The sequence below is a fragment of the Erpetoichthys calabaricus genome, chromosome 17 (genome assembly GCF_900747795.2).
Source record: "Erpetoichthys calabaricus chromosome 17, fErpCal1.3, whole genome shotgun sequence".
In the NCBI taxonomy this organism is placed as follows: domain Eukaryota; kingdom Metazoa; phylum Chordata; class Cladistia; order Polypteriformes; family Polypteridae; genus Erpetoichthys; species Erpetoichthys calabaricus.
In genome coordinates this window covers 83,983,240-84,004,797 of record NC_041410.2, presented here as the reverse complement: position 1 = coordinate 84,004,797, position 21,558 = coordinate 83,983,240, and the positions used below count along the sequence as shown (strand labels likewise).

Sequence of the window (21,558 nt, the reverse complement as noted above, 5' to 3'; positions counted from 1 at the left end):
CCGGGTTGGTTTATATGGACTTTGCTGTGTGGTGTTTGTGTTTATATGTAATATCGCCGAAGGGGTCAGGGGTGGTATTACTGTTTTAATTAATTATTTTGGGTCATTATATTTGTAATTGTTTGCCTTTCCCAGTGTGCTTTATTGTCTCTTCTGTGAGTGTGTGTGGGTCGATCCAAGGCTGGGGACGTTCCTGGGATCTCTTCTATTAAAATAAATAAATCACCGTCATCTTTGACGGTGTGAATCTTAGTGGCCCCTGACCGCTACAAACTTGTTGCCAGCTGAAAGATAATCGCCCATGCAATAATTATCCAATAGGAGGCTCGTACCTAATTGCTTAGTTAAATCCAGGTGGCGACTTTTTTTTTTGGCCAGGCAGTGTATTTCTGCCACATTGTGTCACTTGTAGCAGTCCGGTGCCGCTAAGATTCACATCGTCGATTTATTTTTTTTTTTTGTGGAGATTCCTGGGACACACCCAGCCTTGGCCCGACCCGCACACACTCGCAACCAGAGACAAAAAACAACAGGTAATAAAATAATTTAACAATGTATTAAACACTAGCAAACAAAATATAACTACATACTAAATAATCCCACCCCAGTCCCCTTATGGAGATGTACAATAAACACAAACAAACCACAACAATAAACACTCACGACAACGTCCTTATGAAGCACAATACAGCCAAACCAGGTGAAGATGACAATCCAGAGAACAGCTTTCGTAGAAAATGAGTGAAACAGTCCTACCAGTAGTCCTGAGTGGCGAGGGGTGAGATTTCCATTAGCGCTCCTTTTGAAGACGCCCGACAATTAATCCATTACTATAACACGACAGGCAGGCATGAGACAGTCCGTTCATCTAATGTGAAACGATCCGGGGCACAATTGACTTTTTAGATGACACGTTGGACAGGATTCACAAAAACACCGTTCCCCTGTTGCTCTGTCAGGCCTCCCTTTCCAACTTTCCCGCTGGCCTCTTTCGTCCCCCAGCAGCCCCTGCTTCCATTCCCGTCATCCTATGTGAGTAACCCCCTTGGGCTGCTGGGAAGTGAAGTTCTCCCCACGGCAGCACTGCTACACACTTACTGAGTGTCTCTTACCCTGATTACAAAGTCATGATGTGTGTTTATTTTAATTTCTTATTTTGTCTTTTATTTTTCTTTTCTTCATTATGTAAAGCACTTTGAGCTACTTTTTGTATGAAAATGTGCTATATAAATAAATGTTGTTGCTGTTGTTGTTGTTGTTGTTTATTACTAACCGTTTCCGCCATCCCATTACTAGCGTGTCAAGTCTTGGTCAGCTACACTGCGGACAACTGTGATTGGCTATCACAGAACACCAAGTCGAAATACGCTAAACGGCTGTTGTGTTTAGATTTCCATAACGTCCCGCCTCTTTCTTATTGGTTCATACATCCCCTAAGACCGCCCCGTCTAGACGCTTCTGTTAGAACTTCATGATCTCCCTGCCTCTGCACCCGCCAATTCAAATCGTTTCACCGCAGGAGTGAATTAAAAAACGAAAATGGGCAAAGGCCTCTTCTATGTGTGAAGGACATGCCCAACCCTTTCCTAGAGACCTCCACCATGTTCTTTACTTTAATGCACCCTTGTGTTGGATGGAAAAAGTCTCTCCAGTGGGCATCACCCCTCCAGATTTAGATCCCAGCCTGGTCATTGCATGCGTGAAGTTTGCAATTTCTCCCCTTGTCTCTATGGTGTGGACCACCAGGGGGGCCGTGCCACTCCCCAAACCCTGACACAGACAGGCTGAGACACAAGTCTTTCCCGATTGCACACCTTTAGTTAAGTGAGGAAGCGTTTTTTGTTGCTCCCCTTTTCTCAGCACAGTACAAAAGCACCAAATAATATAACGCACTCTCTTCTTCACCTCCACTTCTCCTCGCAAGCTTTGTCCTGCATCTCCTGACTCTGGCTCACTTGACTAATGGTGAAGTGGCTCCTTTTATAGGGCACCTTTTCTTGCTGCTGGATTTCTGGGTGTGGTGGAAGTGGTGCTCCAAACTACAACTCCTAGCATATCCTGAGGGAATCCGTGGTGAAGTAGCAACCCATGAGGGCTGCCCTGTAGAGTCTGTCCCAAAGAGGTCCCTCCCCTCTTTCCTTCCACCCGGGTAATACTCCTGGTCAGCCGTCACAATGGGTTTTCCTTCAGGTTTCCTGAACAGATCTCACATCTCAAAGATGAGTGTGTCAGGCTAATTACCATCTATTATTATATCTCCATCCATCATCCAACCCGCTATATCCTAACTACAGGGTCAAGGGGGTCTGCTGGAGCCAATCCCAGCCAACACAGCGCCAGGCAGGAAACAAACCCTGGGCAGGGCACCAGCCCACTGCAGGGTGCACACACACACACCAAGCGCAATTTAGGATCGCCAATGCACCCAACCCTGCAGTGTCTTTTGGAGCACCAGAAGGAAACCCACGAAGACACGGGAAGAACATGCAAGTAAGGAGACTGTGGAAGATTGTGGGTTTGCTTCCCGGTTCCTCCCTGTGTGGATAGCGCTTTGAGTACTGAGAAAAGCGCTATATAAATGTAATGAATTATTATTATTATTATTAAACTCCACGCAGGGAGGACCCGGGAAGCAAACCCGGGTCTCTTAACTGCGATGCAGCACCGCTACCCACTGCACCACCGTGCCGCACATTATTACATCTCATTTTTGATAATTATGTCCCACATAGTGATAGTTCCTACCTTGAGTTTGTTGCTACTGAGTCAGGCAGTGGTCCTAAATTAGATGACACAGATTCGAAAAAATGGAGTAATGGGTGATGTTTCTACGGTGGTTCGGTTTAGCACTGCCCTCTCACACTCCATGGTGACCGGGTTTGGATCCCAGCCTGTATGAAGTTTGCACGTTATCCCCACATCAGTGCAAATTTACTAATTGGCATATCCTGCCAGTTTCCTCTCAAATCATTAAGACATTTAAATTACGATGTTTGGGCACTCCAAAGTAATCAAGCATGGGTCCGTCCTTCTGACTCCTTACTGTCATAAACTGTCTTGACCTCCTCAATGACTGGAGCCAACAGACTCACAAAATGAGTGAATGTTTCTCCAGCTTGGGCTTTGGAGATAGAGGACTGAAGATAAATAGGAAGAAGACAGAACACCTGAGGTTTAGCGATGATCAGAATTCAGAAGTTAGCCTGCTAGGAGAGCAACTGAAAAGAGTGAATACAGTTAGTCTCCGAGTTATGGACATCCGACATACGACTTACAAACAGGGCCGCAGCTGCTCCTTCATCTGTCTGGGGGTTGTGACGCAGGCGCCATCATCTTCAGCCTGGGGACGCTGCAAGCGGTGGCTGGAGGGGTGTTATACTATGATTTGTTGTTAAGTTTAATGTCACTGTTCTCTGTGCCCACTGTTATGGACTCATTCATACAGGCAGACCAAGTATGGTACACAGGGGCACAGCATCAGCATTTAGAATTGCCGAGCCAAGCACAGGACTAGAGAGCCAAAGACAACTGGAGAATTGAATAGTCAGCCTAAAGACAGACTAGTATATTTCTGTCTTCTGTCAGCACACCATCCTCTTTCCTTGTTGGGAGAATGAGAACTGTATGTAGGCATTGTGTTTTTCCTGTATTTCTGAATGTGGGGTTTGAGTCCTTTCCTGTCCTTGTTTGGATCCGGAGCCAAGAGCCTGCACATGGAGCAGCCAGAATATAAGAATGGACCTATGGCCAACACACTTTGAAGCTGCCGGGTGGAAGATTATGTCTTCCGTCTGAGGCCTGGCGGAAGATTATGCCTTCCGTCCGGTGAAAATCCTTTCAGCGTGGCGACGAAAGATGGCAGACTGTGTAGGTCAAGATACCCACATTTCTTGATATGTCTGTCAAAAGCTTCCCGTCTGTAATACCGTGTGAACCCGTCAGTAAAGAGTTAAATTATCCTTTTTACTTCTCGTGTAATCTTTTAACTGTCAAATTGCATGCTGGGGGGGATAATACCTTTTTTATTTATAATTATTTAAATTCAGGTTAATTAAAACACTGCAAATGAAAAGAACACATTTCCAGAGAGCTAATGCCTCTTAACGAAACAAGAGGGGAAGTTTCACTACCCTCGGGTGGCTCCCCATTCATTCTCAGTGGGCGGCTAGGTGCGCGGCAAGTGCTTGTGTGCAGGATGGAGGCTTGAGGGGGGGCGGTTTGTTGCCCACCCACCACGCCACCGCAGCTACTGCTCCTGACTGGACAGAGGCTAGATGGGGCAGAGGGGTGCGTTTCACTGCCCGCCCACCACACAGCCTTGTAGTGTCCCTCGAACAGCTGCCCCGTTCGTTCTCGGTGGGCGGCTGGTGATGATGCAAGCGGTGACCCAGTTGTGGCTGATTGGAGGCCATTGAGGGTGAATGGGGCGACGGGGTGCAGCGTTGTAGTGTGCCTCGGGTGGCTGCCTGTCGAATGGGAGTGGTGTTGGGCAATTCACTACCCGCCTTTGGCCGCACTCTGTTTGTTCTCGGTGGGCAACAATGTCTCGTAAACACAAATCTGATGCAAGTACTGGTGATACAGTGAAGAAGAGAAAAACCATCACCATGGAAAATAAAGTAGAAATAATAAAAAGTTCAGAGAGAGGTGAAACTCCATCATTCATCGGCAGAGCACTTGGTTACAGTCAGTCAACAATAGCATACAAATTCAACTTAAGAAAAACCTACAATCCCTATTTCGTACGTAACCCGGGGACTGCCTATAATTGTAAATATTGAGGAATGCTGGTAGACCAAGATGGAAACTTAGAAGCAGAGATAATCCATAAGAGTGCAGTGTGGTTGGAACAAGTGGAAGAAGGAATCAGGAGTGTTGTGTGATCAGAAAATAATGGTGAAGGTTAAAGGTGAAGGTTTTAAAAGAGTAGTAAGACCACCAATGATGTACGGGGCTGTGACATGGGCAGTAAAGGTCGAGCAGGAGAAGTTGGATTTAACAGAAATGAGAAATGTCGAGATGGACGTGTGGAGTTACAAAAAAGGACAGAAGAAGAGATGAGACAATCAGAGGTACAACCATAATGGGAGAGAAATATAAGAAAGGACAGGAAAGTATAGATAGATAGATAGATAGATAGATAGATAGATAGATAGATAGATAGATAGATAGATAGATAGATAGATAGATAGATAGATACTTTATTAATCCCAAGGGGAAATTCACAAAGTGAAGTAAAGTGAAGTGGTATGGACATGTGATGAGGAGAGACAATCAGAATAGGTGGGCAAAAGAGTGATGGGAATAGAAGTCCAGGGGAAGAGAAAGTAAGGGAGGACAAAGCAGAGGCGGATGGGGAAAGTAAGAAGATCTGAAGGAAAATGGTCTGTCTGGTGAGGAGGTGCAGGATCGAACTGTGTGGATAACATTGATCAAGGACATCAACCCTACATAGAAGTGGGAAAAATAAAGAGAAAGAAGAAGTTTCTTCAGATCTATTACAATATGCTTATTTATCTAAAAATATTAATTATGCAAAAGGGTATAAGGCTCCTACACTGAAATTCATGTGGTAATTCCCGCCAATTGCAATAAAAATTACTCATTAAAAAGCCAAGATTATCATCATTACTGACCTGCCTGAATTGTATTCATTCCATTAGATATTATTACAGATCTGCCTGAATTTTCTTCTTAATATTCCTAAAAAAAAATGAAGCAAGTAGACTTTCCCTGACGACACTCGGATGGATGATAGCGCAGAATGTAAATGTCAGCCGTGGAGATTTCCATTATAAAGGAACGGGCCTCCTCACCATGTGACTCACGTTCATTCCACTTAATTTCAGTAACGGGTTATTGACCTGCATGGGAAGCCAAAAGGTCAAACACTTTCAACAGCTACACGCTGCCGAGCTTAAGGTTACAGATTGCTGAGAGCGATAGGACTCTGATTGGCTCTTCTCAGACATTTGCATACATTTGATGCATGCATATTAGCATATGTAACCATCTCCAACTCGCTTAATCCAGTTTCTGTGTACATATTGCATAACAGTTGCCTTCTGCGTCTAATTCGAGGTAGCAGATGGCTGGAGTCTAACGTGGTAACAGTGGGTGCAAGGCAGGACCCACCATTGGATGGAGCACAGAAGGCTGAGAGCGATGTGATTCTGATTGGCTCTTCTCAGACATTTGCATATATTAGATGCATATATATTAGCATACATAACCATCTCAATCTCGCTTAATCCAGTTTCTTTATACATATTGTATAACAGTTGTCTTCTGTGTCTAATTCGAGGTACCAGGTGGCTGGAGACTAACGTGGTAACAGTGGGTACAAGGCAGGACCACCACCGGATGGAGCACAGTGGGCCCACTGACACGCAGACACAGCCAAGTTGACAGAGTTAAATGAACACTTAAAGTGTGCAAATCTAAACATCCATCCATCTTATTAACCTGCTTATCCACAAGGGGGTCGTGGGGCAGCAGGAACCACAATGTTTCCATCTACACACCCTTTAAAGGTTACTTTAGCACTATAAGAGCTGATTTACCTCCAACAGTCCCACATGGCCATTTTAGAATTGCATATTAGCTCTGCACGCTCGTCCATCAGGAAGATGCCAACACAGACACGGGGGCCTGACAGGGATGCCAGCTCAGAATTCTGCGCCTGTGATGCAGCAGTGCTGACCAGCATGTCACCCTACCACTCCTCTGTATATCTCCTGAAGGATCTCCTGATCCTTCCTGACTGATTCTTCTCTAGTTTTGCATATTGCTAGTGTCCTCTGTCACTAATGGTAGCATGAGGTGGTATCTGCAGCCCATTCAGGTTGCACGGGTAGTCCAGCTCCTCCAAGATGGCAAGAAAGTTTGCTGCGTCTCCCAGCGCAGTCTCAAGAGCATGGAGGAGACACCAGGAGACATATGAAAATGTTTAACCAGTTTATGACCTTACTAGATCAGAAAAGAACCTTTGTTAAATGCTGCTCTGAGACGTGTAATTTGTCATGGGGTTTGGTGTTGAAGACTACAAGTAGAATTTATGAACATCTGCAAGGAGGACAACGTTTTAGTATCATTAGCTCAACTTCTCCTTCCAGGAAGATAGCCTGGGGGAATACAGCTGGAGGAGATGAAAGGCCAGGGATGGAATGGAAGGAAGGCAGCTGAAATGAAAGGACATGAAGTGGCTTCCCTGTCATCCAAGAGAAGTGTCAACAACTGGATACATTGATGTTTGCATATGCATGCTGTATCTCTCTGCGGCTTCATTCATGCAAAGGCCATTAGAACATTAGAGGGTTAAAAAATGTTTTGATGAGAACTGGACATTTGGCCAAATAAAGCTTGCCAATCCAATCCCCCCAATTCCTCTAAAATAACATCAAGTCGAATGTCTGCCGTACTACTCGCTCACTTTTTCCATGTGTCTGTTTGAAGAAAAACGTCCTAATGTTACCCCTAACAAGTTTCCAGCTGTGTCCCCCGTGATCTTGTTGAGCTTATTTTAAAGTCCTGGCCTCGATCCACTGCACTGATTCCCTTGGTAATTTTGAACACATCAATCATGTCACCTCTTTTGCTTAAACTGTAAAGGCTCAGCTGTTTGAATCTTTCCTTATAATTCATCCCCTGAAGTCCTGGAATCAGCCTAGTCACTCTTCTCTGGACCTTTCCTAGTGCTGTTATGTCCTTTTTGTAGCCTGCCGACCCAAACTGCACACAGTACTCCAGATGAGGCCTCACCAGTGTGTTATAAAACTTCAGCAGAACCTCCTGTGACTTGTACTCTGCACATCAAGGCGCCATATAACGTGACATTCTGTTAGCCTTCTTAATGGCTTCTGTACACTGACAGCTGATAAGTCCACTATGACTCCTAAATCCTTCTCATGAGGTGGGCTCTCGATTTTCAGACCTCCCATTGTGTATTCAAACCTCACATTTTCACTTCCTACGTGTAACACTTCACATTTACAGACATTAAATTTCATCTGCCACAAATCTGCCCAAGCCTGTCTGCTGTCTAAGTCCCTCTGTGATGATTCAATGAATTCTCGATTATCTGCCAATCCACCTAGCTTGGTATCATCTGCAAATTTGACTAGCTTGTTGTTTATATCCCTATCCAGATCATTGCCATGTGTTGCTCAAGTCAGTCAGTCATTTTCTAACTTGTTTAGTCCTGAACAGGGTCATGGGGTGCCAGCATAGGGTACAAGGTAGGAACAAACCCTGGACAAGGCACCAGCCCATTGCAGGGAGAAAACACACACCTCAACCGCACACTATGGCCAATTTAGTATCACCAATCCACCTAACTCGCAGATCTAAATTAATTTAACCCTTAAACTGCCACATACATGGGTGGTTAATGCACCCTGGACACCAAATACTTTTTTTGCTGCACTTTGTAAGGAAACCTCACAATTTACCAAGAAAAAATGAAATTTTAATAGAACACAATTACTGCAACACTGATCATTTTACACACTGCCAATGAACTGTAAAAACTATAAAAAAAACTACTGCAACAATCTATTATTATATGTACAATGTGCAACTGACGCCATTGCTGAGATTAGGGTTAGGGTTAGGGTTAAGGTTAGGGTTAGGGCAATCACCGAGCCAACAGTGTGAACACAAGCACACAGAGGCCAACGCTGATGCTGGCAGGCCAGTCTAGTGCAGCGGCTCAATCCCAGGGACAGCGATGCTGATTCGCTTGAGGGGGTGGCAGTGGTCCTGAGCTGGCTGCTCAACGAATGTACGGCACGGCCTTATCAGCTCGGGCGTGCTGGCAAATTGCATTGGGAACCAACTATAGCCGGGTGCGGTGTTCAAGAAATGTAAATCGCCGAATATACTCGGCTCCAGCGTGCTGGCAAATTGCATTGGGACCCGACTATTGCCAGTTGTGGAGTCTTAACGGATGATAATAATAATAATAATAATAATAATAAATAATTTACGTGTGATGGATGGTAAAAACATAAAATGCTGCTGTCTCTGCTGCTCTATGCAGACTGCCATGCTGTCTGTTTCTGCCAGGCCATCCTAGAGCCTTGACAGACCATGTTGGACCAACATACTAAGACAGAGAGCCACCTAGTTGCCTTAATGTAAGATGAGCTGATTATTATCTAGGTTGTATTATTTTGCTAACACTCATTTTTCTTCTGCTTATATTTTGGGCACAGTTGAAATAAATCTATGAAGGAATACACAGTTTAAAGTTCTCTCCTATCTGTTCTGATCCACTGTCTAATTGCGTGAGGTTACAGATATAAAAGAAACAGGGAAGCGCTGAACTAAAACAGCAGTCAAGCCAGACACTGTCCAGACTGGTAAGAGAAAACGTTCAGGGGCTATAGGTGGGATTTGGGGCATTCTGTTGAAGTCTAGTGAAGTGTTGGAAAGGGAAAATAAGATCACACAAAAGACTTCTGATGATTGGTGACTCCACAATGGGTGTTAGTATGATGAAGAAGTGATTAGTCAGGGTTGAAGTCTGATGGTTCTCTCATACAAATGGATGAATGCTGTAATATCAGAGGTCTCAAGGCACAAAGCTACACATAAACGCTGCATATTGTAAACGTTTAGACCCCCACATTCATTCCTTGCTTTAGCTTTTCACAATCCTGGTGCTGATGAGCTCAGCTTACTGGAGTTAGTTATTGAACATGTCTCTTAATCCCAGAACAATATGTCAAAATAAATTTATGAGCAGACAGTGCCTGTGATGTGAAGCAAAGGGACAATGGATCATGTGAGATGTGCCATGAAGCACATCCGTCACTTTGATGGATTAAACCAAAAGAAAGAGATACAGCTAAATGAACCTTTTAAATGTGGTCTTTAAAACATCATGGAGACATGGAGAATAAAGCCCTGCGTGCAAAGGATCTAGAAATCTGAAAAACGCATAAAAGGGATGAACACGTCTTTGTTTGGTCGGGAACTTTTCTAGTAGAACACGTAATATTTTGTTTGTTGCCTTTCGTGTTATGCCGTCCTTGGCCTTGGAGCCCCTGCAGATTTTTTTTACTCCTGTCCATCTGAAGTTTTTTTTTTTTTTGTTTGTTTTTTTTTTTGTTTTGTTCTCCTGGCCGTCGGATCTTACTTTAGTACTTTAGTTACTTAGTATTGTCTAATCTTATTTTTGTTTTTTATAAACTTTTTTCTTTCTTCATCTTGTAAAACACTTTGAGCTACACCATTTGTATGAAAATCCATCCATCCATTATTCAACCCGCTATATCCTAACTACATGGTCACGGGGGTCTGCTGGAGCAAATCCCAGCCAACACAAGGCGCAAGGCAGGAAATAAACCCCGGGCAGGGCACCAGCCCACCACAGTTGTATGAAAATGTGCTATAGAAATAAAGGTTGTTGTTATTGGAATAAAACGAGTATTGCATTATCATGAAATCTGTGAGACTTACCAGGAATGTTTATTGGGTTCATCTACTGTTGCCCTTGAAGGTTAACACACACACACACAACACATAGAAGGACCCCATCCAGACAAAATCTCAAGGTTGTGCCAAGTACCAGTCACTCCACAATATTCTGCATAAAATTCAGCAAGACAATGCACTAATGTCACAAAGCGAAAGTCATCTGAATTTGGTTTCATGAACATGACAATGAGTTCAGCGTTCTTCAGTGGCCTTCCAAGTTACCGGATCTGAGTCTTATAGAAAACCTTTGCAATAAGATTAGATTAGATCATGGTTAGATTCGATTAGATTGGATTGGATTATATTAGGGCTAGGTTAGATTAGATTAATTTGTATTAGGGTTAGGTTATATTAGATTAGATTATATTAGGGTTAGATTTGATTATATTATATTAGATCAAATCAGATTAGATTACATCAGGGTTAGGTTAGATTACATTATATTAGAGTAGATTAAATTAGATTGGATTAGATCAGATTAGGGCTAGGTGAGATTAGATTAGCTTCGATTCAACTGTATTAGGTTAGGTTAGGATAGATTAGATTAGATTAGGGTTAGGTTAGATTAGAGTAGATTAAATTAGATTGGACTGGATTAGATTAGGGCTAGGTTAGATTAGATTAGGGTTACATTAGATTAGATCAAATCAGGTTAGATTAGATCAGGATTAGACTTTAGGATTAGGGTAGAGTAGATTAGATTGGACTCAATTAGATTAGATTATAGTAGAGTAGATTGGACTTGATTGATTAGATTTAATTAGATTAGATTAGGGCTAGGGTTAGATAAGGGTTAGGTTAGGATATATTAGATTAGATTGGAGAAGAGTAGATTAGACTTGATTTGATTAGATTAGATTTAATTAGATTAGGGCTAGGGTTAGATAAGGGTTCGGTTAGGATATATTAGATTAGATTAGGTTAGATTAGATTAATCCCAAGGGGAAATTCAGATGCATACAGCAGCAGAAACATAAAAACAATGATACAGACTCACTGGACAAATAATGCAGCCAATCAATCACTCGATCAATTGATAAATAATTAAATAAAAATAAACTTAAAGAGTACATTAGGCAGAAGCATTGAACTGCCTGATAGCACTGGGTAGAAAAGACCCCCAGAGGTGCTTCTTACCACACCGTGGTGGAATGAACCTGTGGCTGAAAGTGTTCCATGAGAGCGCCTCCTGGAGGGGATTTGTCAATTTTTCCATCATCCTCATTTCCACAACAGCTTCCAGAGTGTTCAGGATTAGTCCTGTAATGGCACAGGCTTTCCTGATAGACATGGTGTGTCTATTGAGCTCAGGTTGCTTCCCCAGGACAGTAGAACACCACAATCGCTACTGTGGACTTGTAGGACATTTCCAGCAGACCTGAGCCTCCTTAGCAAGTCCAGTCTGCTCTGGCCCTTTTGTATGGCACCCGTGTTGCCAGACCAGTCTGGTTTGCTGTTCATGTGAACCCCCTCTGAACCACTTCCACGTTGTCTCCCTAAATAGTGGCTGATCTCAGACACTCCTCAGCATGCCAGAAGCCCACCATCAGCTCCTTTGACTTGCTGGTGTAAATTTGAAGGGGGTTCTCCTTGCACCACAAGACAAAGTCCTCCACAACCTTCCTGTACTCCAACTCATCTCCATTATTAACACAGCCTATGGTGGAGGCGTCACCTGAAAATTTCTGTACAACAGCAACAATTTATTTCCATCGTGCATTTTCATGCAAACAATGTAGGTCAGAGTGCTTTACAAAATGAAATAAACAGATGTTAATATAAAACATACACAAACAAGAATAGGTAATGATATTTTACAGTGCGTAACAAAGAAAAGGTAAGATCGAATGGCCAGGAGGAAAGAAAAAACAGAAAGAAACTCCAGTTAGACTGAGAAAAAAAACAAAATCTGCAGGGGTTCCAAGGCTCTTCTACCATAGCCGTCTTAACACCATTATAGGCCCCCAGGTAAAGCAGTGCACTGGGGCCCCTACCTACACGACCACTCAGCAAGCCACAACATACATAGATTAGCATTGGGCCCTCTATGCTCTTGGGACCCCTGGGCAACTGTCCAGCGTGCCCACGTATTAAGATGGCTCTGCATTCAACCTAACAGAGATGTTCTAAATCAGTCCTCATGGTTTACACATGGAAGAATTTGATGATGACGGTCATGTGGACATCTGGGACAGCCGCCATTCAATCTATAAACACAGGGGGCAGCATGTTGCTTTGATCAGGCGATAGTGGCGGAGACCACCACCACAGAAGAACCGGAAAATACAGCAGAGAATAGTGAGGATTAGTAGGGCATTGCAGAACCTCAGAGGAAAATGAACATTCAATGTTCATATAGACTAACAGGTTTGTGAAATGATATGAACTGACACCACAAAAAGGTTTGGGGCAACCCCCCCCCAAGCCCCCCCCCCCCCCCACCCCAGCCCAAATATGCTTGAAAAAAAAACAGGCTGAAAAAGGCAGAATAGATAAAAAAAAGAAATCTTTACAAATTTTAGTTCAAGACAGAACTGAATCAGCAGACAAAGCATAGCGGTTTTAAAGCTGGAAGGGGGAAGTGATGTCATCAGGCCAGGAACCAGAAGTGATGCCATTGGGGGAAGAACCAGAAGTGGCACCCCTGAGACAGGAACCAGAAGTGATGTCATTGGGGGAAGAACCAGAAGTGGCACCCCTGAGACAGGAACCAGAAGTGATGCCATTGGGGGAAGAACCAGAAGTGGCACCCCTGAGACAGGAACCAGAAGTGATGTCATTGGGCCCGGAAAACGGAAGTGGCACCACTAAGACAGGATCTGTAAGTGATGTAATTGGGGCCCAGAAACCGGAAGTGATGTCATCAGGCACGGAACCAGAGGTGATGCCTCGGGACGGGGACCAGAAGTGATGACATTGGGCAGGAACCCGAAGTGGAGCCACTGAGCATGGGCCCGGAAACTGTAAGTGATGCCATTGGGACAGGAATCGGAAAAGTGACACCACTGAGACAGGAACAGGAAGTGATGTAATCGGGCTTGTAACTGGAGGTGATGGCATTTGGACAGGAACCGGAAGTGGCACCACTGAGACAGGAAACTGGAAGTAATGTCATTAGGCCTAGGCAGTCTGCAGAGGAAAATGAGAAAGGATCAGTGTGCTCTGACACCCCCTGGTCCGCCATGGAATTACCTTCTTTTGAGCACTTTAGCTGCCTCCCATGCACGCGTGTGTGAAAAGAGATACAACTAAAATGTAGCTACGAGAAAGACATTTTAAAATAATGGGTTTTAACCAGTTTTATAAATTGTTTCACAGTATTAGCCTGGTGAATTTCTATTGGTAAAGTATTCCAGATTTTAGGTGCATAACAGCAAAAGGCCACCTCAACAGTCCTTTTCTGGTTGGCTCTTAAAATTACAAGCAGACCTCCATTTGAAGATCTGAGGAGTGAAAGGGGGCAAACATGCGTAGAGGGTACACAGGACTGGGAACAGGGCAGCTCCAGTATTACACGTGTTAGAACTAAATGTGCAGGATTGCAGGATGAAATCACGTCAGTATGGACCAGAACCTTCTAACAGCACGTGGCATCCACGCCACAAAGAACTGAGGCTGTTGTAAGAGCAAAAGGTGGCCCCGCCCACTTTTAGTATAATAAATAAAAGTCCGCTCTGCTTTTTAAATGTTTATGGACCCCTTTTTATTGTGTGGGCCTACCCCTCTTATTATAAAGTACCATCCTTCAATTTGAAAATCAGCGACTACTTTTCCTGAGTGTTTTAGATTTTTTAGATTCCTTTGGGCAGGAGTACACATGCTCTGTTGAACCTTTTAATGATAGCAGATGTATCATCGAAGCGTATCAAGATACATTTGCAGACCCTTGAGCATCCAGGATGGCATAAACCTGAGAGAGCCATTTATACAGAAATATCATCTGGAGCCGCTACAAAGCACAGCACTGTGCGCTGGACTTTAAGTCACATTGGAGGGACATGTTATGAGGACCTGGAACAGATTGAGTCTTCTTTCATTTTTTCTTTTTCTCTTTTTTCTGGATAAACGGAGATGGCAGACAAGGTTATATGGGGTCAGGCGTCATTATATTTGAACATCTGTCCTTTAAAATAAAATAAATGAATTGGATTTCAGATTCCACTGCGAAGCAGACTCAGACTCAGGCAAGGCTGGATTAAGGCCCGGCCCGAGACACACTTGGCACGTTTTCTTCCAGTGGGTACATTCACGCTCTAACCTGGGAGTGCAGAGAGGGAGTTCTAGTAAAGACACATTGGCAGGCACAACGTGCAGCCAGATGGAGCAAAGAGGAGATGAGAAGGCTGATTGTGTTTCAGATTGTTTTCAAGCTTTGCAATTGAATATGTGTGGCAGGCACTAGAGCCCCCTAACAGCTAATGACTGCACATCACAGAGTCTTCAATTCAGTCGCCACCAGAGACAAACTGAAAGGCCCAGAAAAATGGCACTTCAGGGGCCGGCATTCACATTGCCAGAGTATCAAAATCAGTGTGCTATGCTGGTAATTTATGGGTTATTTTACATAAAAGTACTAGCTACTCAGGTGGTCCGGGCCAGATTAGATAACAAGTAGACAGGCATCCAGGAATGGAGGAAGTGGTGAACATCGCCTGGCAAGGAGGACAAAGTCTTAGGAGGAACTGTTACAGGTGGTATATAATAAGAGCAGGACAATGGGGCATACTGGTAAAGAGAGCACACATTTCTCACTATTGGGGTCATCTGCCTATAGTAGGATTACTTGGTTCTTTTATTATAGACAGGACAAGAGGCCATAAAGATGCTGGGTATATTGGGAGAAGAGTGCTAAGGATAGAGCTGCCAGGCAAGAGGAGAAGAAGAAGGCCTAAGAGACGGTTTATGGATGTGGTGAGAGAGGACATGCAGGTGATGGGTGTGACAGAGCAAGGTGAGGAGGACAGGAAGATATGGAACAAGATGATCCACTGTGGCAACTCCTAAGGGGAGCAGCTGAAAGAAGAAAAAGGACAAGAGGCCAGAAAGGACACTAAGGGTCACTTTGGCAGCTTAGGTGACCCCAGGAGTATTTATATGGCCACAAAGGACTAGACCTAAAATTGGTTATTAATCATAGGCTTCATGACTTGCAGTCAAGATGATAAATGAATTAGGTGTCACTGGATGAGTAGGGAGAGGCCCATGAGAGGGGGAGAAGCGATTGGAGGTCCATGAAGGCCATGAGGTTTATCGTTTTGTGTCTTTTATTATAACTTTTACACTCTTCCTCACCTCACCACCCTGAACTTTTAATTACTTTACGAACACTTCTTTGTTTGACCCTTTCACAGCCTGTTTGGACTGTTCTGGGTGGTATGGTGGCACAGTATGAAGCACTGCTGGTTCACAAATCCAGTTGTTGTACTCATGGATTTTGCATATTCGCACTATTTCCATGTGGGTTTTCCTCTGAGTACTTCAGATTTCCTTTCACAACCTCGAAAAGACGTGACATCTGATTAATTGATGATTCAAATTTGAGCTTCTGTGGGTACTGTATGTGCATAAATAGGCTCTGTGACTGTTGTTCTGTCCGGGGCTGGCAGTTGCTTTGCATCCTGGGCTGCCAGGACAAGCTCAGGGCCTCCATAGCCATGAATTAGCCTGGGCAAGTGTGCTGTTCTATTTTATGATAGTTAATGCCTTAAAATGGTCACCATAGTATCTTGAATTATTAAGCCTCTAACTTGCATTATCTGGGTTGGCGCCCTGCCCGGGGTTTGTTCCTGCCTTGCGCCCTGTGTTGGCTGGGATTGGCTCCAGCAGACCCCCATGACGCTGTAGTTAGATATAGCGGGATGGATAATGGATGGATGGATGGATTGCATTATGACAATTAACAAGTATGACAATTAACAGAGGTATACTGTAGGTTTTACTCTACAGATAATGCACTGTAAACATACTGTCATTGTCAAATGCATTTATTTATATTCTACTAAATCACTGAATTTAGTTGATTTGTTTGTTGAAGCTTGTATCATAATTAAATTACCTGGAAAAATAATCCTGCCTACTATACTAAAATTAATATCTATCTATCTATCTATCTATCTATCTATCTATCTATCTATCTATCTATCTATCTATCTATCTATCTATCTATCTATCTATCTATCTATCTATCTATCTAAGTGGAGTTAAGGTCACACCCTGAGGCAGGTGCATGAGCGAGGAAGGCCCTGCCTCAATTCCATGAAGCCTGATGAGTCTCAAGCGAACTATGGTACTCAGCGCAATGAGAAAGTCGCAAAAATCAATGGAATATTCAAAGCAAATTATAGAAAAAAACCCGATCTAAATCTGTTAAGTAGTTCTCTCATGAAAAGCAGACAGACATGAAAACGGGTCTAAAAAACTATAAGAAATTTTGCGCTTGGACCATAAAATTTTTAAACCTGTTTCTTAACGAACACCTATGGGCCACGGGTGACCTACATTCCAAATTTCAAGTCCCAAGTCGTCATGGTTTGGGAGACTTTGTAATGAGTTTGACATCTGTGGCAGAGCTACGGGCGCTCAGCAGGCTCCTATCAATTATGGAAAATCCACTGCATCCACTAAACGGTGTCATCTCCAGACAGAGGAGCAGCTTCAGCGACAGACTGCTGTCACTGTCCTGCTCCACTGATAGACTGAGAAGATCGTTCCTCCCCCAAACTATGCGATTCTTCAATTCCACCCGGGGGTGTAAACGTTAACATTATATAAAGTTATTGTCTGTTTTTTTACCTGCATTATTATCAATCTTTAATTTAATATTGTTTTTTTGTATCAGTAAGGTGCTGCTGGAGTATGTGAATTTCCCCTTGGGATTAATAAAGTATCTATCTATCTATCTATCTATCTATCTATCTATCTATCTATCTATCTATCTATCTATCTATCTATCTATCTATCTATCTATCTATCTATCTATCTATCTATCTATCTATCTGAGTGAGTCAGTGGTATTTGACTTTTATATATATGTATAGATAAGTATGTGGAGTCACTCAGCACATGGAGAGATATGACTGACTTACAGATGCTGGTAACAGTTCTTAAATACATCTGTCAGTCACAGAAGTACGTGATTAGTGTCCCATCTCATTGTGCACTTACTAGTTACTGATAAACAGGACCCTTGGAGTCAGGATTCTGCTACACTGGATTGTACTGGTTTTCTTATCTATACATGTCCTTGCAGAGAAGCAGCAGCAGGACTGGGTCACAGATCGAGGGGCTTTAATTAAAATGCTTTCTAAGAGTGCTAAAGGCTAACAGTTAACAAGGATAGAAGTCATTTTAGTATAATCAATATATAATCAGGTATTGAGATCATAATTATCAGGAAAAATCAACAGTCACACTACTAATCCATAATGAACATGCATAAGCAAAAATGTTTACAATTGTATTAACTGGCCTATTTTATTAGCAACAGCATCTGCCTTTCTTTCTTTCTTTCTTTCTTTCTTTCTTTCTTTCTTTCTTTCTTTCTTTCTTTCTTTCTTTCTTTCTTTCTTTCTTTCTTTCTTTCTTTCTTTCTTTCTTTCTGTGCTCTGTGCGTATAGCAGAGAGATTTTTTTGAATATGCCTTCAACAGCTAACTTTTTCAAAGCTACAGATTATCCAGAGCCTTTGTCTGCTTTTCAAAATTTGTTATTTAATGCCAAAGAGAACATGATGGAGGAAAATGGCAGGATACTGAGAAAGACTAAATATCTTCCTTTTGACTCTGTAGAAGGGAAGGAGCTACAGTATATAAAGTGTGTGTCCAAGCTCGATACCAGTCCCAACTATGTAGATACCCGGATACACCCTGGAGGGATAAACAGGGAGGGGTGGAGTGTGTCAGCTCCATTTCGGACAGTCTGTACAGTCGGTCCGCCATTGAATAAGAGAGCTGACGATTGTGGCAGTTAATTCTTTTTTGTCTTTAATTAACTCCCCGTGGACTGTGATGTTTGCTGATGACATTGTGATCTGTAGCGAGAGTAGGGAGCAGGTTGAGGAGACCCTGGAGAAGTGAAGATATGCTCTAGAAAGGAGAGGAATGAAGGTCAGTAGGAACAAGACAGAATACATGTGTGTAAATGAGAGGGAGGTCAATGGAATGGTGAGGATGAGGGAGTAGAGTTGGCGAAGGTGGATGAGTTTAAATACTTGGGATCAACAGTACAGAGTAATGGGGATTGTGGAAGAGAAGTGAAGAGGAGAGTGCAGGCAGGGTGGAGTGGGTGGAGAAGAGTGTGAGGAGTGATTTGTGACAGACGGGTATCAGCAAGAGTGAAAGGGAAGGACTACAAGACGGTAGTGAGACCAGCTATGTTATATGAGTTGGAGACGGTGGCACTGACCAGAAAGCAGGAGACAGAGCTGGAGGTAGCAGAGTTAAAGATGCTAAGATTTGCACTGGGTGTGACGAGGATGGACAGGATTAGAAATGAGGACATTAGAGTGTCAGCTCAGGCAGGATGGTTTGGAGACAAAGACAAAGAGGCAAGCTTGCGTTGGTTTGGACATGTGCAGAGGAGAGATGCTGAGTATATTGGGCCAGGGGTGCTAAGGATAGAGCTGCCAGGCAAGAGGAGCAGAGGAAGGCCTAAGAGAAGATAAACGGATGTGGTGAGAGAGGACATGTAGGTGACGGGTGTGACAGAGTAAGATGATAAGGACAGAAAGATATGGAAGAAGATGATCTGCTGTGGCAACCCTTAATGGGAGCAGCCAAAAGAAGAAGAAGGATTAACTCTAACATCTCAGAGATACAGTATGTCCTTTTCGCCAACTGTTTTCTTTACTGTTTTAGGATTCAACCTCTTTTATCTGTACTAGGCAGTGTTTTCAGTGTTTTGGGTGTTTATTTTAACAATCAGCTTTTTATATTTGGTTTTGCTAAAGTGAGAGCAAAAAAAAGAATGTTAGTAGGTTAGCAAATTTTTTTATTGGGCCAGGCTAAGCTTGCCATTTATATCACTGGGAAGGATAACAATGAAGAGTGACGGGGAGTTTGACTTGGTGGGTTTCTTTAAGGCACAATTAAATATAAGAAGTTTCTTAGATTTCAAGTTTTATAGGATGACCCGCAATCGGCAAACATTTATAGAACAGCGGTGTGCAATGAATGCAATTTGTAAAATGGTTAATGAGGAGTGTGTTTTTGTTTTGTGAATTAATTATTATATTTTTCCTTTTTAGTGAATGAATTATTATGAAACAACAGCAGAAAACACATTCATAGGTTACATAGGATGTTCTCTTTTTTGATGGTTTGTTGATTTCTGTATTGATTGTTGAAAATATTTAAAACTGATAAGTATGATAAAATGCAAAGATGTAATGGGTGATTTCTTTCTTTCTTTCTTTCTTTCTTTCTTTCTTTCTTTCTTTCTTTCTTTCTTTCTTTCTTTCTTTCTTTCTTTCTAAAATCGTCGTTCTCCCAAAACACTAAGCAAATATAACAGTGTGATTTTAAATCCTCTAACAATAGAAATGTCAGGCACGCCTCACTTGGCTTTCCGAGCACATATCCAAGTCACTGCACAATGAATCTTGTCTTGGCAGGGGGACAAGAGAAGGAGCAGCAAGTCGATCTGTTGCAGGGATTAGACAGGGAATTGGCTTTATTACTGTGGGGCACAGAGGGTCTTCACGTGTCACAAAGGGACATGACTTTCCCTTGCGTCGACTTGATGACCCTAAGTAGTGACTGCAATCTGCCAAATTCATTTAGGCAGGAAGGTAAAAGAAAACAAACTCCGTTTGCCAAACCCTCGTCTCGTCGAGCCCACTTTGCTTTAAAAGCACATGGCTTTCCAATCTTTGAAATGTTCATGTCCGAACACATATAGAGCATCTCGCATGAGAGGAGATTGAAAAGAAACAATACCACTAGATTTCTTCTATCAATGGCCACCTGGTAATTTAGAAAGAAGTGGAAGTGGAACATTCATACTGAGTGCTTGATATTCACTTCAATATTAATCAAACTGCTTTAATTTCATTTTGTGAAGCATTGCCCTCAGAAGAAAAGCATCATATAACCTACAAAAATGATAACATTTGTAATAACAGAGTCAATCAGTCATTTTTCAACCCACTGTATCCTAACTACAGGGTCACAGGGGGTCGGCTGGAGCCAATCCCAGCCAACACAGGGCACAAGACAGGAACAAATCCCGGGTAGGGCACACACACACTCACCAAGCACACACTATGGACAATTTAGGATAGGCAATGCACCTAACCTGCTAAAAACACATTATTTTAACATGGCTTTCTCATAACTTCACTTTAATTTAATCCTGATACTCTTTATATCCAATTCATTATAATAACTATTCATGGTGGCTCTAAAATCTGTACTAACTCCTACTCTCTCTTCTGTTTCTTTCTCCGGTTTCTTTGTGGTGGCGGCTTGCACCACCACCATCTACTCAAAGCACCGTGATGTTCCAACATTGACGGATTAAAAGCCAGAATTCTGCATGATCTTCATCATCAAGTCCTTCTGTGAGAACCTTAAATACAAAGAGGACTATTTCATTTATGTTAGGTAGAATGCCCAGAGGGGACTGGGTGGTCTCGTGGCCTGGAACCCCTGCAGATTTTATTTTTTTCTCCAGCCGTCTGGAGTTTTTTTTTTGTTTTTACTGTCCTCCCTGGCCATCGGACCTTACTCTTATTCTATGTTAACTATCCATCAATCCATCCATCCATTTTCCAACCCGCTGAATCTGAACATAGGGTCACGGGGGTCTGCTGGAGCCAATCCCAGCCAACACAGAGCACAAGGCAGGAACCAATCCCGGGCAGGGTGCCAACCCACCGCAGGACACACACAAACACACCAAGCATACACTAGGGCCAATTTAGAATCGCCAATCCACCTAACCTGCATGTCTTTGGACTGTGGGAGGAAACCGGAGCGCCCGGAGGAAACCCACGCAGACACTAAGGGAGAACATGCAAAATCCACACAGGGAGGACCCGGGAAGCGAACCCAGGTCCCCAGGTCTCCCAACTGCGAGG

The 21,558-nt window shown here is 43.0% G+C and overlaps 1 protein-coding gene across 2 annotated transcripts in view; it reads left to right on the top strand.

Annotated features, from left to right (window-relative positions):
- The window catches only part of olfm2a (olfactomedin 2a), a 532,593-nt gene that overhangs the window by 370,674 nt on the left and 140,361 nt on the right, over positions 1-21,558 (top strand). The gene's annotated exons all lie outside the window — the stretch shown is intronic.